The sequence below is a fragment of the Somniosus microcephalus genome, chromosome 12, assembly GCF_052327205.1.
Source record: "Somniosus microcephalus isolate GS21.2 chromosome 12, FLI_Smic_1.0, whole genome shotgun sequence".
In the NCBI taxonomy this organism is placed as follows: Eukaryota; Metazoa; Chordata; class Chondrichthyes; order Squaliformes; family Somniosidae; genus Somniosus; species Somniosus microcephalus.
In genome coordinates, this window is record NC_140998.1 from 163,793,357 (window position 1) to 163,813,766 (window position 20,410).

At 55.5% G+C, this 20,410-nt stretch overlaps 1 protein-coding gene across 1 annotated transcript in view; it reads right to left on the reverse strand.

Moving 5' to 3' along the window:
* The window catches only part of LOC147109675 (uncharacterized), a 130,383-nt gene that overhangs the window by 18,331 nt on the left and 91,642 nt on the right, over positions 1-20,410 (reverse strand). The gene's annotated exons all lie outside the window — the stretch shown is intronic.

Consider the following 20,410-nt stretch of genomic DNA (forward strand, 5'->3'; position numbering starts at 1 on the left):
ACTGGGAATGTCCGGAGTGATGGTGAGACTGGGATTGTCTGCAGTGACGGTGAGACTGGGATTGAGTGGAGTGAAGGTGAGACTGGAATTGTCCGGAGTGGCGGTGAGACTGGGAATGTCCGGAGTGATGGTGAGACTGGGATTGTCTGCAGTGACGCTGAGACTGGGATTGTGCGGAGTGACGTTGAGACTGGGATTGTGTGGAGTGACGGTGAGACTGGGATTGTGTGGAGTGATGGTGAGACTGGGATTGTGTGGTGTGACGGTGAGACTGGGATGGGCTGGAGTGACGGTGAGACAGGGATTGTGTGGAGTGACAGTGAGACTTGGATTGTGTGGAGTGACGGTGCAACTGGGATTGTGTGGAGTGACGGTGAGACTGGGATTGTGTGGAGTGACGGTGAGACTGGGATTGTGTGGAGTGACGGTGCAACTGGGATTGTGTGGTGTGAAGGTGAGACTGGGATTGTGTGGAGTGATAGTGAGACTGGGATTGTGTGGAGTGAAGGTGAGACTGGGATTGTCCGGAGTGACGGTGAGAATGGGAATGTCCGGCGTGACGGTGAGAATGGGAATGTCCGGCGTGACGGTGAGACTGGGATTGTCCGGAGTGACGGTGAGACTGGGATTGTGTGGAGTGATGGTGAGACTGGGATTGTGTGGAGTGATGGTCAGACTGGGATTGGGTGGAGTGACGGTGAGACTGGGATTGTGTGGAGTGAAGGTGAGACTGGGATTGTCCGGAGTGACGGTGAGACAGGGATTGTGTGGAGTGACGGTGAGACTGGGCTTGTGTGGAGTGACGGTGAGACTGGGATTGTGTGGAGTGACGGTGAGACTGGGCTTGTGTGGAGTGACGGTGAGACTGGGATTGTGTGGAGTGACCGTGAGACTGGGATGGTGTGGAGTGACGGTGAGACTGGGACTGTGTGGAGTGACGGTGAGACTGGGACTGTGTGGAGTGACGGTGAGACTGGGATTGTGTGGAGTGACGGTGAGACTGGGACTGTGTGGAGTGACGGTGAGACTGGGATTGTGTGGAGTGACAGTGAGACTGGGATGGTCCGGAGTGACGGTGAGACTGGGATTGTGTGGAGTGACGGTGAGACTGTGATTGTCCGGAGTGACGGTGAGACAGGGATTGTGTGGAGTGACGGTGAGACTGGGATTGTGTGGAGTGACGGTGAGAGTGGGATTGTCCGGAGTATCGGTGAGACTGGGATTGTGTGGAGTGACGGTGAGACTGGGATTGTGTGGAGTGACCGTGAGACTGGGATTGTGTGGAGTGACGGTGAGACTGGGACTGTGTGGAGTGACGGTGAGACTGGGACTGTGTGGAGTGACGGTGAGACTGGGATTGTGTGGAGTGACGGTGAGACTGGGACTGTGTGGAGTGACGGTGAGACTGGGATTGTGTGGAGTGACGGTGAGACTGGGAATGTCCGGAGTGACAGTGAGACTGGGAATGTCCGGAGTGACGGTGAGACTGGGATTGTCTGCAGTGACAGTGAGACTGGGATTGAGTGGAGTGAGGGTGAGACTGGAATTGTCCGGAGTGGCGGTGAGACTGGGAATGTCCGGAGTGATGGTGAGACTGGGATTGTCTGCAGTGACGGTGAGACTGGGATTGTTCGGAGTGACGTTGAGACTGGGATTGTGTGGAGTGCCGGTGAGACTGGGATTGTGGGGAGTGACTATTAGACTGGAATTAGCCGGAGTGACGGTCAGACTGGTATTGTGTGGAGTGACGGTGAGACTGGGAATGTCCGGAGTGATGGTGAGACTCGGATTGTGTGGAGTGACCGTGAGACTGGGATTGTTTGGAGTGACGGTGAAACAGGGATTGTGTGAAGTGACGGTGAGACTGGGATTGTCCGGAGTGACGGTGAGACTGGGATTGTTCGGAGTGACGGTGAGACTGGGATTGTGTGGAGTGACGGTGAGGCTGGGAATGTCCGGAGTGATGGTGAGACTGGGATTGTGTGGAGTGACGGTGAGACTGGGAATGTCCGGAGTGATGGTGAGACAGGGATTGTCCGGAGTGACGGTGAGACTGGGATTGTCCGGAGTGACGGTGAGACTGGGATTGTCCGGAGTGACGGTGAGACTGGGATTGTGTGGAGTGACGGTGAGACTGGGATTGTCCGGAGTGACGGTGAGACAGGGATTGTGTGGAGTGACAGTGAGACTGGGATTGTGTGGAGTGACGGTGCAACTGGGATTGTGTGGAGTGACGGTGAGACAGGGATTTTCCGGAGTGACGGTGAGACTGTGATAGTGTGGAGTGACGGTGTGACTGGGATTGTGTGGAGTGACGGTGAGACTGGGATTGTGTGGAGTGACGGTGAGACTGGGATTGTGTGGAGTGACGGTCAGACTAGGATTGTGCGGAGTGACGGTGAGACTTAGATTGTCCGGAGTGAAGGTGAGACTGGGATTCTGTGGAGAGACGGTGAGACTGGGATTGTGTGGAGCGACGGTCAGACTAGGATTGTGCGGAGTGACGGTGAGACTAGGATTTTCCGGAGTGACGGTGAGACTGGGATTTTCCGGAGTGACGGTGAGACTGGGATTTTCCGGAGTGACGGTGAGACTGTGATAGTGTGGAGTGACGGTGTGACTGGGATTGTGTGGAGTGACGGTGAGACTGGGATTGTGTGGAGTGACGGTGAGACTGGGATTGTGTGGAGCGACAGTCAGACTAGGATTGTGCGGAGTGACGGTGAGACTAGGATTGTGCGGAGTGACGGTGAGACTGGGATCGCGTGGAGTGACGGTGAGACTGGGATTGTGTGGAGTGACGGTGAGACAGGGATTGTGCGGAGTGCCGGTGAGACTGGGATTGTGTAGAGTGACGGTGAGACTGGGGTTGTCCGGAGTGATGGTGAGACTGGGATTGTCCGGAGTGACGGTGAGACTGGGATTGTCCGGAGTGACGGTGAGACTGGGATTGCGTGGGGTGATGGTGAGACAGGGATTATGTGGAGTGACGGTGAGACTGGAATTGTGTGGAGCGACGGTGAGACTGGGATTGTCCGGAGTGACGGTACAACTGGGATTGTGTAGAGTGACGGTGAGACTGGGATTGTGTGGAGTGACGGTGAGACAGGGATTGCGTGGCACGAAGGTGGGACTGGGATTGTGTGGAGTGATGGTGAGACTGGGATTGTGTGGACTGATGGTGAGACTGGGATTGTCCGGAGTGATGGTGAGACTGGGAATGTCCGGAGTGATGGTGAGACTGGGATTGAGTGGAGTGACAGTGAGACTGGGATTGTGTGGAGTGACAGTGAGACTGGGATTGTGTGGAGTGACGGTAAGACTGGGATTCTGTGGATTGACGGTGAGACTGGGATTCTGCGGAGTGACGGTGAGACTGGGATTGTCTGGAGTGGCGGTGAGACTGGGATTGTGTGGAGTGACGGTGAGAGTGGGATTGTGTGGAGTGACGGTGAGACTGGGATTTTGTGGAGTGACGGTGAGAGTGCGATTGTCCGGAGAATCAGTGAGACAGGGTTTGTCCGGAGTGACGGTGAGACTGGGATTGTGTGGAGTGACGGTGAGACTGGGTTTGTGTGGAGTGACGGTGAGACTGGGATTGTGTGCAGTGACGGTGAGACTGGGAATGTCCGGAGTGACGGTGAGACTGGGATTGTGTGGAGTGACGGTGAGACTGGGATTGTGTGGAGTGACGGTGAGACTGGGATTGTGTGGAGTGACGGTGAGACTGGGATTGAGTGGAGTGAAGGTGAGACTGGAATTGTCCGGAGTGACGGTGAGACTGGGAATGTCCGGAGTGATGGTGAGACTGGGATTGTCTGCAGTGACGCTGAGACTGGGATTGTGCGGAGTGACGTTGAGACTGGGATTGTGTGGAGTGCCGGTGAGACTGGGATTGTCCGGAGTGACAGTGAGACTGGGATTGTGTGGAGTGACGGTGAGACTGGGATTGTGTGGAGTGATGGTGAGACTGGGATTGTGTGGCGTGACGGTGAGACTGGGATGGTCTGGAGTGACGGTGAGACTGGGATTGTGTGGAGTGACGGTGAGACAGGGATTGTGTGGAGTGACAGTGAGACTTGGATTGTGTGGAGTGACGGTGCAACTGGGATTGTGTGGAGTGACGGTGAGACTGGGATTGTGTGGAGTGACGGTGAGACTGGGATTGTGTGGAGTGACGGTGCAACTGGGATTGTGTGGTGTGAAGGTGAGACTGGGATTGTGTGGAGTGACGGTGAGACTGGGATTGTGTGGAGTGAAGGTGAGACTGGGATTGTCCGGAGTGACGGTGAGAATGGGAATGTCCGGCGTGACGGTGAGACTGGGATTGTCCGGAGTGGCGGTGAGACTGGGAATGTCCGGAGTGATGGTGAGACTGGGATTGTGGGGAGTGACCATGAGACTGGGATTGTGTGGAGTGATAGTGAGACTGGGATTGTGTGGAGTGAAGGTGAGACTGGGATTGTCCGGATTAACGGGGAGACTGGTTTTGTCCGGAGAGACGGTGAGATTGGGCTTGTGTGGAGTGATGGTGAGACTGGGATTGTGTGGAGTGATGGTCAGACTGGGATTGGGTGGAGTGACGGTGAGACTGGGAATGTCCGGAGTGAGGGTGAGACTGGGATAGTCTGGAGTGACGGTGAGACTGGGATTGTTCGGAGTGACTGGGATTGTGTGGAGTGACGGTGAGAGTGGGATTGTGTGGAGTGACGGTGAGACTGGGATTGTGTGGAGTGGCGGTGAGACTGGGAATGTCCGGAGTGATGGTGAGACTCGGATTGTGTGGAGTGACCGTGAGACTGGGATTGTTTGGAGTGACGGTGAGACAGGGATTGTGTGAAGTGACGGTGAGACTGGAATTGTCCGGAGTGACGGTGAGACTGGGATTGTGTGAAGTGACGGTGAGACTGGGATTGTGTGGAGTGACGGTGAGGCTGGGAATGTCCGGAGTGATGGTGAGACTGGGATTGTGTGAAGTGACAGTGAGACTGGGATTGAGTGGAGTGACGGTGAGACTGGGAATGTCCGGAGTGATGGTGAGACAGGGATTGTCCGGAGTGACGGTGAGACAGGGATTGTGTGGAGTGACGGTGAGGCTGGGCTTGTGTGGAGTGACGGTGAGACTGGGATTGTGTGGAGTGACGGTGAGACTGGGACTGTGTGGAGTGACGGTGAGACTGGGATTGTGTGGAGTGACAGTGAGACTGGGATTGTGTGGAGTGACGGTAAGACTGGGATTGTGTGGATTGACGGTGAGAGTGGGATTCTGCGGAGTGACGGTGAGACTGGGATTGTCTGGAGTGGCGGTGAGACTGGGATTGTGTGGAGTGACGGTGAGACTGGGATTGTTCAGAGTGACGGTGAGACTGGGATTGTGTGGAGTGACGGTGAGAGTGGGATTGTGTGGAGTGACGGTGAGACTGGGATTGTGTGGAGTGACGGTGAGAGTGCGATTGTCCGGAGAATCAGTGAGACAGGGTTTGTCCGGAGTGACGGTGAGACTGGGATTGTGTGGAGTGACGGTGAGACTGGGTTTGTGTGGAGTGACGGTGAGACTGGGATTGTGTGCAGTGACGGTGAGACTGGGAATGTCCGGAGTGACGGTGAGACTGGGATTGTGTGGAGTGACGGTGAGACTGGGATTGTGTGGAGTGACGGTGAGACTGGGATTGAGTGGAGTGAAGGTGAGACTGGAATTGTCCGGAGTGACGGTGAGACTGGGAATGTCCGGAGTGATGGTGAGACTGGGATTGTCTGCAGTGACGGTGAGACTGGGATTGAGTGGAGTGAAGGTGAGACTGGAATTGTCCGGAGTGGCGGTGAGACTGGGAATGTCCGGAGTGATGGTGAGACTGGGATTGTCTGCAGTGACGCTGAGACTGGGATTGTGCGGAGTGACGTTGAGACTGGGATTGTGTGGAGTGACGGTGAGACTGGGATTGTGTGGAGTGATGGTGAGACTGGGATTGTGTGGTGTGACGGTGAGACTGGGATGGGCTGGAGTGACGGTGAGACTGGGATTGTGTGGAGTGACGGTGAGACAGGGATTGTGTGGAGTGACGGTGAGACTGGGATTGTGTGGAGTGACGGTGAGACTGGGATTGTGTGGAGTGACGGTGAGACTGGGATTGTGTGGAGTGACGGTGCAACTGGGATTGTGTGGTGTGAAGGTGAGACTGGGATTGTGTGGAGTGATAGTGAGACTGGGATTGTGTGGAGTGAAGGTGAGACTGGGATTGTCCGGAGTGACGGTGAGAATGGGAATGTCCGGCGTGACGGTGAGAATGGGAATGTCCGGCGTGACGGTGAGACTGGGATTGTCCGGAGTGACGGTGAGACTGGGATTGTGTGGAGTGATGGTGAGACTGGGATTGTGTGGAGTGATGGTCAGACTGGGATTGGGTGGAGTGACGGTGAGACTGGGATTGTGTGGAGTGAAGGTGAGACTGGGATTGTCCGGAGTGACGGTGAGACAGGGATTGTGTGGAGTGACGGTGAGACTGGGCTTGTGTGGAGTGACGGTGAGACTGGGATTGTGTGGAGTGACCGTGAGACTGGGATGGTGTGGAGTGACGGTGAGACTGGGACTGTGTGGAGTGACGGTGAGACTGGGATTGTGTGGAGTGACCGTGAGACTGGGATGGTGTGGAGTGACGGTGAGACTGGGACTGTGTGGAGTGACGGTGAGACTGGGATGGTCCGGAGTGACGGTGAGACTGGGATTGTGTGGAGTGACGGTGAGACTGGGATTGTCCGGAGTGACGGTGAGACAGGGATTGTGTGGAGTGACGGTGAGACTGGGATTGTGTGGAGTGACGGTGAGAGTGGGATTGTCCGGAGTATCGGTGAGACTGGGATTGTGTGGAGTGACGGTGAGACTGGGATTGTGTGGAGTGACCGTGAGACTGGGATTGTGTGGAGTGACGGTGAGACTGGGACTGTGTGGAGTGACGGTGAGACTGGGACTGTGTGGAGTGACGGTGAGACTGGGATTGTGTGGAGTGACGGTGAGACTGGGACTGTGTGGAGTGACGGTGAGACTGGGATTGTGTGGAGTGACAGTGAGACTGGGATGGTCCGGAGTGACGGTGAGACTGGGATTGTGTGGAGTGACGGTGAGACTGGGATTGTCCGGAGTGACGGTGAGACAGGGATTGTGTGGAGTGACGGTGAGACTGGGATTGTGTGGAGTGACGGTGAGAGTGGGATTGTCCGGAGTATCGGTGAGACTGGGATTGTGTGGAGTGACGGTGAGACTGGGATTGTGTGGAGTGACGGTGAGACTGGGATTGTGTGGAGTGACGGTGAGACTGGGAATGTCCGGAGTGACGGTGAGACTGGGAATGTCCGGAGTGACGGTGAGACTGGGATTGTCTGCAGTGACAGTGAGACTGGGATTGAGTGGAGTGAGGGTGAGACTGGAATTGTCCGGAGTGGCGGTGAGACTGGGAATGTCCGGAGTGATGGTGAGACTGGGATTGTCTGCAGTGACGGTGAGACTGGGATTGTTCGGAGTGACGTTGAGACTGGGATTGTGTGGAGTGCCGGTGAGACTGGGATTGTGGGGAGTGACTATTAGACTGGAATTAGCCGGAGTGACGGTCAGACTGGTATTGTGTGGAGTGACGGTGAGACTGGGAATGTCCGGAGTGATGGTGAGACTCGGATTGTGTGGAGTGACCGTGAGACTGGGATTGTTTGGAGTGACGGTGAAACAGGGATTGTGTGAAGTGACGGTGAGACTGGAATTGTCCGGAGTGACGGTGAGACTGGGATTGTTCGGAGTGACGGTGAGACTGGGATTGTGTGGAGTGACGGTGAGGCTGGGAATGTCCGGAGTGATGGTGAGACTGGGATTGTGTGGAGTGACGGTGAGACTGGGAATGTCCGGAGTGATGGTGAGACAGGGATTGTCCGGAGTGACGGTGAGACTGGGATTGTCCGGAGTGACGGTGAGACTGGGATTGTCCGGAGTGACGGTGAGACTGGGATTGTGTGGAGTGACGGTGAGACTGGGATTGTCCGGAGTGACGGTGAGACAGGGATTGTGTGGAGTGACAGTGAGACTGGGATTGTGTGGAGTGACGGTGCAACTGGGATTGTGTGGAGTGACGGTGAGACAGGGATTTTCCGGAGTGACGGTGAGACTGTGATAGTGTGGAGTGACGGTGTGACTGGGATTGTGTGGAGTGACGGTGAGACTGGGATTGTGTGGAGTGACGGTGAGACTGGGATTGTGTGGAGTGACGGTCAGACTAGGATTGTGCGGAGTGACGGTGAGACTTAGATTGTCCGGAGTGAAGGTGAGACTGGGATTCTGTGGAGAGACGGTGAGACTGGGATTGTGTGGAGCGACGGTCAGACTAGGATTGTGCGGAGTGACGGTGAGACTAGGATTTTCCGGAGTGACGGTGAGACTGGGATTTTCCGGAGTGACGGTGAGACTGGGATTTTCCGGAGTGACGGTGAGACTGTGATAGTGTGGAGTGACGGTGTGACTGGGATTGTGTGGAGTGACGGTGAGACTGGGATTGTGTGGAGTGACGGTGAGACTGGGATTGTGTGGAGCGACAGTCAGACTAGGATTGTGCGGAGTGACGGTGAGACTAGGATTGTGCGGAGTGACGGTGAGACTGGGATCGCGTGGAGTGACGGTGAGACTGGGATTGTGTGGAGTGACGGTGAGACAGGGATTGTGCGGAGTGCCGGTGAGACTGGGATTGTGTAGAGTGACGGTGAGACTGGGGTTGTCCGGAGTGATGGTGAGACTGGGATTGTCCGGAGTGACGGTGAGACTGGGATTGTCCGGAGTGACGGTGAGACTGGGATTGCGTGGGGTGACGGTGAGACAGGGATTATGTGGAGCGACAGTGAGACTGGGATTGTGTGGAGTGACGGTGAGACTGGAATTGTGTGGAGCGACGGTGAGACTGGGATTGTCCGGAGTGACGGTACAACTGGGATTGTGTAGAGTGACGGTGAGACTGGGATTGTGTGGAGTGACGGTGAGAGAGGGATTGCGTGGCACGAAGGTGGGACTGGGATTGTGTGGAGTGATGGTGAGACTGGGATTGTGTGGACTGATGGTGAGACTGGGATTGTCCGGAGTGATGGTGAGACTGGGAATGTCCGGAGTGATGGTGAGACTGGGATTGAGTGGAGTGACAGTGAGACTGGGATTGTGTGGAGTGACAGTGAGACTGGGATTGTGTGGAGTGACGGTAAGACTGGGATTCTGTGGATTGACGGTGAGACTGGGATTCTGCGGAGTGACGGTGAGACTGGGATTGTCTGGAGTGGCGGTGAGACTGGGATTGTGTGGAGTGACGGTGAGAGTGGGATTGTGTGGAGTGACGGTGAGACTGGGATTGTGTGGAGTGACGGTGAGAGTGCGATTGTCCGGAGAATCAGTGAGACAGGGTTTGTCCGGAGTGACGGTGAGACTGGGATTGTGTGGAGTGACGGTGAGACTGGGTTTGTGTGGAGTGACGGTGAGACTGGGATTGTGTGCAGTGACGGTGAGACTGGGAATGTCCGGAGTGACGGTGAGACTGGGATTGTGTGGAGTGACGGTGAGACTGGGATTGTGTGGAGTGACGGTGAGACTGGGATTGAGTGGAGTGAAGGTGAGACTGGAATTGTCCGGAGTGACGGTGAGACTGGGAATGTCCGGAGTGATGGTGAGACTGGGATTGTCTGCAGTGACGCTGAGACTGGGATTGTGCGGAGTGACGTTGAGACTGGGATTGTGTGGAGTGCCGGTGAGACTGGGATTGTCCGGAGTGACAGTGAGACTGGGATTGTGTGGAGTGACGGTGAGACTGGGATTGTGTGGAGTGATGGTGAGACTGGGATTGTGTGGCGTGACGGTGAGACTGGGATGGTCTGGAGTGACGGTGAGACTGGGATTGTGTGGAGTGACGGTGAGACTGGGATTGTGTGGAGTGACGGTGAGACAGGGATTGTGTGGAGTGACAGTGAGACTTGGATTGTGTGGAGTGACGGTGCAACTGGGATTGTGTGGAGTGACGGTGAGACTGGGATTGTGTGGAGTGACGGTGAGACTGGGATTGTGTGGAGTGACGGTGCAACTGGGATTGTGTGGTGTGAAGGTGAGACTGGGATTGTGTGGAGTGACGGTGAGACTGGGATTGTGTGGAGTGAAGGTGAGACTGGGATTGTCCGGAGTGACGGTGAGAATGGGAATGTCCGGCGTGACGGTGAGACTGGGATTGTCCGGAGTGGCGGTGAGACTGGGAATGTCCGGAGTGATGGTGAGACTGGGATTGTGGGGAGTGACCATGAGACTGGGATTGTGTGGAGTGATAGTGAGACTGGGATTGTGTGGAGTGAAGGTGAGACTGGGAATGTCCGGAGTGATGGTGAGATTGGGCTTGTGTGGAGTGACGGTGAGACTGGGATTGTGTGGAGTGATGGTGAGACTGGGATTGTGTGGAGTGATGGTCAGACTGGGATTGGGTGGAGTGACGGTGAGACTGGGAATGTCCGGAGTGAGGGTGAGACTGGGATTGTGTGGAGTGAAGGTGAGACTGGGATTGTCCGGAGTGACGGTGAGACAGGGATTGTGTGGAGTGACGGTGAGACTGGGCTTGTGTGGAGTGACGGTGAGACTGGGATTGTGTGGAGTGACCGTGAGACTGGGATTGTGTGGAGTGACGGTGAGACTGGGACTGTGTGGAGTGACGGTGGGACTGTGTGGAGTGACGGTGAGACTGGGATTGTGTGGAGTGACGGTGAGACTGGGACTGTGTGGAGTGACGGTGAGACTGGGATGGTCCGGAGTGACGGTGAGACTGGGATTGTGTGGAGTGACGGTGAGACTGGGATTGTCCGGAGTGACGGTGAGACAGGGATTGTGTGGAGTGACGGTGAGACTGGGATTGTGTGGAGTGACGGTGAGAGTGGGATTGTCCGGAGTATCGGTGAGACTGGGATTGTGTGGAGTGACGGTGAGACTGGGATTGTGTGGAGTGATGGTGAGACTGGGATTGTGTGGAGTGACGGTGAGACTGGGAATGTCCGGAGTGACAGTGAGACTGGGAATGTCCGGAGTGACGGTGAGACTGGGATTGTCTGCAGTGACAGTGAGACTGGGATTGAGTGGAGTGAAGGTGAGACTGGAATTGTCCGGAGTGGCGGTGAGACTGGGAATGTCCGGAGTGATGGTGAGACTGGGATTGTCTGCAGTGACGGTGAGACTGGGATTGTTCGGAGTGACGTTGAGACTGGGATTGTGTGGAGTGCCGGTGAGACTGGGATTGTGGGGAGTGACTATTAGACTGGAATTAGCCGGAGTGACGGTGAGACTGGTATTGTGTGGAGTGATGGTGAGACTGGGATTGTTTGGAGTGACGGTGAAACTCGGATTGTATGAAGTGACGGTGAGACTGGAATTGTCCGGAGTGACGGTGAGACTGGGATTGTTCGGAGTGATGGTGAGACTGGGATTGTGTGAAGTGACGGTGAGACTGGGATTGTGTGGCGTGACGGTGAGGCTGGGAATGTCCGGAGTGATGGTGAGACTGGGATTGTGTGGAGTGACGGTGAGACTGGGAATGTCCGGAGTGATGGTGAGACAGGGATTGTCCGGAGTGACGGTGAGACTGGGATTGTCCGGAGTGACGGTGAGACTGGGATTGTGTGGAGTGACGGTGAGACTGGGATTGTCCGGAGTGACTGTGAGACTGGGATTGTGTGGAGTGACGGTGCAACTGGGATTGTGTGGAGTGACGGTGAGACAGGGATTTTCCGGAGTGACGGTGAGACTGTGATAGTGTGGAGTGACGGTGTGACTGGGATTGTGTGGAGTGACGGTGAGACTGGGATTGTGTGGAGTGACGGTGAGACTGGGATTGTGTGGAGTGTCGGTCAGACTAGGATTGTGCGGAGTGACGGTGAGACTGGGATTGTCCGGAGTGAAGGTGAGACTGGGATTCTGTGGAGAGACGGTGAGACTGGGATTGTGTGGAGCGACGGTCAGACTAGGATTGTGCGGAGTGACGGTGAGACTAGGATTTTCCGGAGTGACGGTGAGACTGGGATTTTCCGGAGTGACGGTGAGACTGGGAATTTCCGGAGTGACGGTGAGACTGTGATAGTGTGGAGTGACGGTGTGACTGGGATTGTGTGGAGTGACGGTGAGACTGGGATTGTGTGGAGTGACGGTGAGACTGGGATTGTGTGGAGTGACGGTGAGACTGGGATTGTGTGGAGTGACGGTGAGACTGGGATTGTGTGGAGTGACAGTGAGACTGGGATTGTGTGGAGCGACAGTCACACTAGGATTGTGCGGAGTGACGGTGAGACTAGGATTGTGCGGAGTGACGGTGAGACTGGGATCGCGTGGAGTGACGGTGAGACTGGGATTGTGTGGAGTGACGGTGAGACAAGGATTGTGCGGAGTGCCGGTGAGACTGGGATTGTGTAGAGTGACGGTGAGACTGGGGTTGTCCGGAGTGATGGTGAGACTGGGATTGTCCGGAGTGACGGTGAGACTGGGATTGCGTGGGGTGACGGTGAGACAGGGATTATGTGGAGCGACAGTGAGACTGGGATTGTGTGGAGTGACGGTGAGACTGGAATTGTGTGGAGCGACGGTGAGACTGGGATTGTCCGGAGTGACGGTACAACTGCGATTGTGTAGAGTGACGGTGAGACTGGGATTGTGTGGAGTGACGGTGAGACAGGGATTGCGTGGCGCGAAGGTGGGACTGGGATTGTGTGGAGTGATGGTGAGACTGGGATTGTGTGGACTGATGGTGAGACTGGGATTGTCCGGAGTGATGGTGAGACTGGGAATGTCCGGAGTGATGGTGAGACTGGGATTGTGTGGAGTGACAGTGAGACTGGGATTCTGCGGAGTGATGGTGAGACTGGGATTGTCCGGAGTGGTGGTGAGACTGGGAATGTCTGGAGAGATGGTGAGACAGGGATTGTCTGGAGTGACGGTGAGACTGGGATTGTGTGGAATGACGGTGAGACTGGGATTGTGTGGAGTGATTGTGAGACTGGGATTTTGGGGAGTGACGGTGAGACTGGGATTGTCCGGAGTGACGGTGAGACTTGGATTGTTCGGAGTGACGGTGAGACTGGGATTGCGTGGAGTGCCGGTGAGTCTGGGATTGACCGGATTGACGGTGAGACTGGGATTGTCCGGAGTTACGGTGTGACTGGGATTGTCCGGAGCTACGGTGAGACTGGGATTGCGTGGAGTGACGGTGAGACTGGGATTGTTTGCAGTGATGGTGAGACTGGGTTGAGTGGAGTGACAGTGAGACTGGGATTCTGTGGAGTGACCGTGAGACTGGGATTGTTTGGAGTGACGGTGAGACAGGGATTGTGTGAAGTGACGGTGAGACTGGAATTGTCCGGAGTGACGGTGAGACTGGGATTGTTCGGAGTGATGGTGAGACTGGGATTGTGTGGAGTGACGGTGAGACTGGGATTGTGTGGAGTGACGGTGAGGCTGGGAATGTCCGGAGTGATGGTGAGACTGGGATTGTGTGGAGTGACGGTGAGACTGGGAATGTCCGGAGTGATGGTGAGACTGGGTTTGTCCGGAGTGACGGTGAGACTGGGATTGTGTGGAGTGACGGTGAGACTGGGATTGTCCGGAGTGACGGTGAGACAGGGATTGTGTGGAGTGACAGTGAGACTGGGATTGTGTGGAGTGACGGTGCAACTGGGATTGTGTGGCGTGACGGTGAGACTGGGATTGTGTGGAGTGATGGTGAGACTGGGATTGTGTGGAGTGATGGTGAGACTGGGATTGTGTGGAGTGAAGGTGAGACTGGGATTGTGTGGAGTGACGGTGAGACTGGGTTTGTGTGGATTGACGGTGCGACTGGGATTGTCCGGAGTGAGGGTGAGACTGGGATTGTCCGGAGTGACGGTTAGACTGGGATTGTCCAGAGTGACAGTTAGACTGGGATTGTCCGGAGTGACGGTGAGACTGGGATTGTGTGGAGTGAAGGTGAGACTTGGATTGTCCGGAGTGACGGTGAGACTGGGATTGTGTGGAGTGAAGGTGAGACTTGGATTGTCCGGAGTGACGGTGAGACTGGGATTGTGTGGAGTGACGGTGAGACTGGATTTGTGTGGAGTGACAGTGAGACTGGGATTGTCCGGAGTGACGGTGAGACTGGGCTTGTCCGGAATGACGGTGAGACTGGGATTGTGTGGAGTGACGGTGAGACTGGGATTGTGGGGAGTGACGGTGAGACTGGGAATGTGTGGAGTGACGGTTATACTGGGATTGTCCGGACTGATGATGAGACTGGGATTGTGTGGAGCGACGGTGAGACTGGGTTTGTCCGGAGAGACGGTGAGATTGGGATTGTGTGGAGTGACGGTGAGACTGGGATTGTGTGGATTGAAGGTGAGTCTGGGATTGTCCGGAGTGACGGTGAGACTGGGATTGTGTGGAGTGACGGTGAGACTGGGATTGTCCGGAGTGAGGGCGAGACTGGGATTCTGTGGAGTGACGGTGAAACTGGGATTGTCCGGAGAAACGGTGAGACTGGGATTGTGTGGAATGACGGTGAGAATGGGACATTGTGGAGTGACAGTGAGAGAGGGATTGTGTGGAGTGATGGTGAGACTGGGATTGTGTGGAGTGATTCTAAGACTGGGATTGTGTGGAGTGACGGTGAGACTGGGATTGTCCGGAGTGACGGTGAGACTGGGATTGTGTGGAGTGATGGTGAGACTGGGATTGTCCGGAGTGACGGTGAGACTGGGATTGTCCGGAGTGAAGGTGAGACTGGGATTGTGATGAGCGACGGTGAGATTGGGGTTTTGTGAAGTGACGGTGAGACTGGGATTGTGTGGAGTGACGGTGAGACTGGGATTGTGTGGAGTGACGGTGAGACTGGGATTGTGTGGAGTGACGGTGAGACTGGGATTGTCCAGAGTGACGGTGAGACTGGGATTGTCCGGAGTGAAGGTGAGACTGGGATTCTGTGGAGAGACGGTGAGACTAGCATTGTCCGGAGTGACGGTGAGACAGGGATTTTCCGGAGTGACGGTGAGACTGGGATTTTCCGGAGTGACGGTGAGACTGTGATAGTGTGGAGTGACGGTGTGACTGGGATTGTGTGGAGTGACGGTGAGACTGGGATTGTGTGGAGTGACGGTGAGACTGGGATTGTCTGGAGTGACGGTGAGACTGGGATTCTGCGGAGTGATGGTGAGACAGGGATTGTCTGGAGTGACGGTGAGACTGGGATTGTGTGGAATGACGGTGAGACTGGGATTGTGTGGAGTGATTGTGAGACTGGGATTTTGGGGAGTGACGGTGAGACTGGGATTGTCCGGAGTGACGGTGAGACTGGGATTGTTCGGAGTGACGGTGAGACTGGGATTGCGTGGAGTGCCGGTGAGTCTGGGATTGACCGGATTGACGGTGAGACTGGGATTGTCCGGAGTTACGGTGTGACTGGGATTGTCCGGAGCTACGGTGAGACTGGGATTGCGTGGAGTGACGGTGAGACTGGGATTGTTTGCAGTGATGGTGAGACTGGGTTGAGTGGAGTGACAGTGAGACTGGGATTCTGTGGAGTGACCGTGAGACTGGGATTGTTTGGAGTGACGGTGAGACAGGGATTGTGTGAAGTGACGGTGAGACTGGAATTGTCCGGAGTGACGGTGAGACTGGGATTGTTCGGAGTGATGGTGAGACTGGGATTGTGTGGAGTGACGGTGAGACTGGGATTGTGTGGAGTGACGGTGAGGCTGGGAATGTCCGGAGTGATGGTGAGACTGGGATTGTGTGGAGTGACGGTGAGACTGGGAATGTCCGGAGTGATGGTGAGACTGGGATTGTCCGGAGTGACGGTGAGACTGGGATTGTGTGGCGTGACGGTGAGACTGGGATTGTGTGGAGTGATGGTGAGACTGGGATTGTGTGGAGTGATGGTGAGACTGGGATTGTGTGGAGTGAAGGTGAGACTGGGATTGTGTGGAGTGACGGTGAGACTGGGTTTGTGTGGATTGACGGTGCGACTGGGATTGTCCGGAGTGAGGGTGAGACTGGGATTGTCCGGAGTGACGGTTAGACTGGGATTGTTCAGAGTGACAGTTAGACTGGGATTGTCCGGAGTGACGGTGAGACTGGGATTGTGTGGAGTGAAGGTGAGACTTGGATTGTCCGGAGTGACGGTGAGACTGGGATTGTGTGGAGTGAAGGTGAGACTTGGATTGTCCGGAGTGACGGTGAGACTGGGATTGTGTGGAGTGACGGTGAGACTGGATTTGTGTGGAGTGACAGTGAGACTGGGATTGTCCGGAGTGACGGTGAGACTGGGCTTGTCCGGAATGACGGTGAGACTGGGATTGTGTGGAGTGACGGTGAGACTGGGATTGTGGGGAGTGACGGTGAGACTGGGAATGTGTGGAGTGACGGTTATACTGGGATTGTCCGGACTGATGATGAGACTGGGATTGTGTGGAGCGACGGTGAGACTGGGTTTGTCCGGAGAGACGGTGAGATTGGGATTGTGTGGAGTGACGGTGAGACTGGGATTGTGTGGATTGAAGGTGAGTCTGGGATTGTCCGGAGTGACGGTGAGACTGGGATTGTGTGGAGTGACGGTGAGACTGGGATTGTCCGGAGTGAGGGCGAGACTGGGATTCTGTGGAGTGACGGTGAAACTGGGATTGTCCGGAGAAACGGTGAGACTGGGATTGTGTGGAATGACGGTGAGAATGGGACATTGTGGAGTGACAGTGAGAGAGGGATTGTGTGGAGTGATGGTGAGACTGGGATTGTGTGGAGTGATTCTAAGACTGGGATTGTGTGGAGTGACGGTGAGACTGGGATTGTCCGGAGTGACGGTGAGACTGGGATTGTGTGGAGTGATGGTGAGACTGGGATTGTCCGGAGTGACGGTGAGACTGGGATTGTCCGGAGTGACGGTGAGACTGGGATTGTGTGGAGTGACGGTGAGACTGGGATTGTGTGGAGTGACGGTGAGACTGGGATTGTGTGGAGTGACGGTGAGACTGGGATTGTCCAGAGTGACGGTGAGACTGGGATTGTCCGGAGTGAAGGTGAGACTGGGATTCTGTGGAGAGACGGTGAGACTAGCATTGTCCGGAGTGACGGTGAGACAGGGATTTTCCGGAGTGACGGTGAGACTGGGATTTTCCGGAGTGACGGTGAGACTGTGATAGTGTGGACTGACGGTGTGACTGGGATTGTGTGGAGTGACGGTGAGACTGGGATTGTGTGGAGTGACGGTGAGACTGGGATTGTGTGGAGTGACGGTGAGACTGGGATTGTCTGGAGTGACGGTGAGACTGGGATTGTGCGGAGTGAAGGTGAGACTTGGATTGTCCGGAGTGATGGTGAGACTGGGATTGTGTGGAGTGACGGTGAGACTGGATTTGTGTGGAGTGACAGTGAGACTGGGATTGTCCGGAGTGACGGTGAGACTGGGCTTGTCCGGAATGACGGTGAGACTGGGATTGTGTGGAGTGACGGTGAGACTGTGATAGTGTGGAGTGACGGTGTGACTGGGATTGTGTGGAGTGACGGTGAGACTGGGATTGTGTGGAGTGACGGTGAGACTGGGATTGTGTGGAGTGACGGTGAGACTGGGATTGTGTGGAGCGACGGTCAGACGAGGATTGTGCGGAGTGACGGTGAGACTAGGATTGTGCGGAGTGACGGTGAGACTGGGATCGCGTGGAGTGACGGTGAGACTGGGATTGTGTGGAGTGACGATGAGACAGGGATTGTGCGGAGTGCCGGTGAGACTGGGATTGTGTAGAGTGACGGTGAGACTGGGGTTGTCCGGAGTGATGGTGAGACTGGGATTGTCCGGAGTGACGGTGAGACTGGGATTGTCCGGAGTGACGGTGAGACTGGGATTGCGTGGGGTGACGGTGAGACAGGGATTATGTGGAGCGACAGTGAGACTGGGATTGTGTGGAGTGACGGTGAGACTGGAATTGTGTGGAGCGACGGTGAGACTGGGATTGTCCGGAGTGACGGTACAACTGGGATTGTGTAGAGTGATGGTGAGACATGGATTGTGTGGAGTGACGGTGAGACTGGGATTGTGTGGACTGATGGTGAGACAGGGATTGCGTGGCGCGACGGTGGAACTGGGATTGTGTGGAGTGATGGTGAGACTGGGATTGTGTGGACTGATGGTGAGACTGGGATTGTCCGGAGTGATGGTGAGACTGGGATTGTGTGGAGTGACAGTGAGACTGGGATTCTGCGGAGTGATGGTGAGACTGGGATTGTCCGGAGTGGCGGTGAGACTGGGAATGTCTGGAGAGATGGTGAGACAGGGATTGTCTGGAGTGACGGTGAGACTGGGATTGTGTGGAATGACGGTGAGACTGGGATTGTGTGGAGTGATTGTGAGACTGGGATTTTGGGGAGTGACGGTGAGACTGGGATTGTCCGGAGTGACGGTGAGACTGGGATTGTTCGGAGTGACGGTGAGACTGGGATTGCGTGGAGTGCCGGTGAGTCTGGGATTGTCCGGATTGACGGTGAGACTGGGATTGTGTGGAGTGACGGTGAGACTGGGATTGTGTGGAGTGACGGTGAGACTGGATTGTGTGGAGTGACGGTGAGACTGGGATTGTCCGGAGTGGCGGTGAGACTGGGATTGTGTGTAGTGACGGTGAGACTGGGCTGTGTGGAGTGACAGTGAGACTGGGAATGTCCGGAGTGACGGTGATACTGGGATTGTCCGGAGTGACGATGAGACTGGGATTGTCCGGAGTTACGGTGTGACTGGGATTGTGCGGAGTGACGGTGACACTGGGATTGCGTGGAGTGCCGGTGAGTCTGGGATTGACCGGATTGACGGTGAGACTGGGATTGTCCGGAGCTACGGTGAGACTGGGATTGCGTGGAGTGACGGTGAGACTGGGATTGTTTGCAGTGATGGTGAGACTGGGTTGAGTGGAGTGACAGTGAGACTGGGATTCTGTGGAGTGACCGTGAGACTGGGATTGTTTGGAGTGACGGTGAGACAGGGATTGTGTGAAGTGACGGTGAGACTGGAATTGTCCGGAGTGACGGTGAGACTGGGATTGTTCGGAGTGATGGTGAGACTGGGATTATGTGGAGTGACGGTGAGACTGGGATTGTGTGGAGTGACGGTGAGGCTGGGAATGTCCGGAGTGATGGTGAGACTGGGATTGTGTGGAGTGACGGTGAGACTGGGAATGTCCGGAGTGATGGTGAGACTGGGATTGTCCGGAGTGACGGTGAGACTGGGATTGTGTGGAGTGACGGTGAGACTGGGATTGTCCGGAGTGACGGTGAGACAGGGATTGTGTGGAGTGACAGTGAGACTGGGATTGTGTGGAGTGACGGTGCAACTGGGATTGTGTGGCGTGACGGTGAGACTGGGATTGTGTGGAGTGATGGTGAGACTGGGATTGTGTGGAGTGATGGTGAGACTGGGATTGTGTGGAGTGAAGGTGAGACTGGGATTGTGTGGAGTGACGGTGAGACTGGGTTTGTGTGGATTGACGGTGCGACTGGGATTGTCCGGAGTGAGGGTGAGACTGGGATTGTCCGGAGTGACGGTTAGACTGGGATTGTCCAGAGTGACAGTTAGACTGGGATTGTCCGGAGTGACGGTGAGACTGGGATTGTGTGGAGTGAAGGTGAGACTTGGATTGTCCGGAGTGACGGTGAGACTGGGATTGTGTGGAGTGAAGGTGAGACTTGGATTGTCCGGAGTGACGGTGAGACTGGGATTGTGTGGAGTGACGGTGAGACTGGATTTGTGTGGAGTGACAGTGAGACTGGGATTGTCCGGAGTGACGGTGAGACTGGGCTTGTCCGGAATGACGGTGAGACTGGGATTGTGTGGAGTGACGGTGAGACTGGGATTGTGGGGAGCGACGGTGAGACTGGGAATGTGTGGAGTGACGGTTATACTGGGATTGTCCGGAGAGACGGTGAGATTGGGATTGTGTGGAGTGACGGTGAGACTGGGATTGTGTGGATTGAAGGTGAGTCTGGGATTGTCCGGAGTGACGGTGAGACTGGGATTGTGTGGAGTGACGGTGAGACTGGGATTGTCCGGAGTGAGGGCGAGACTGGGATTCTGTGGAGTGACGGTGAAACTGGGATTGTCCGGAGAAACGGTGAGACTGGGATTGTGTGGAATGACGGTGAGAATGGGACATTGTGGAGTGACAGTGAGAGAGGGATTGTGTGGAGTGATGGTGAGACTGGGATTGTGTGGAGTGATTCTAAGACTGGGATTGTGTGGAGTGACGGTGAGACTGGGATTGTCCGGAGTGACGGTGAGACTGGGATTGTGTGGAGTGACGGTGAGACTGGGATTGTGGGGAGTGACGGTGAGACTGGATTTGTGTGGAGTGACAGTGAGACTGGGATTGTCCGGAG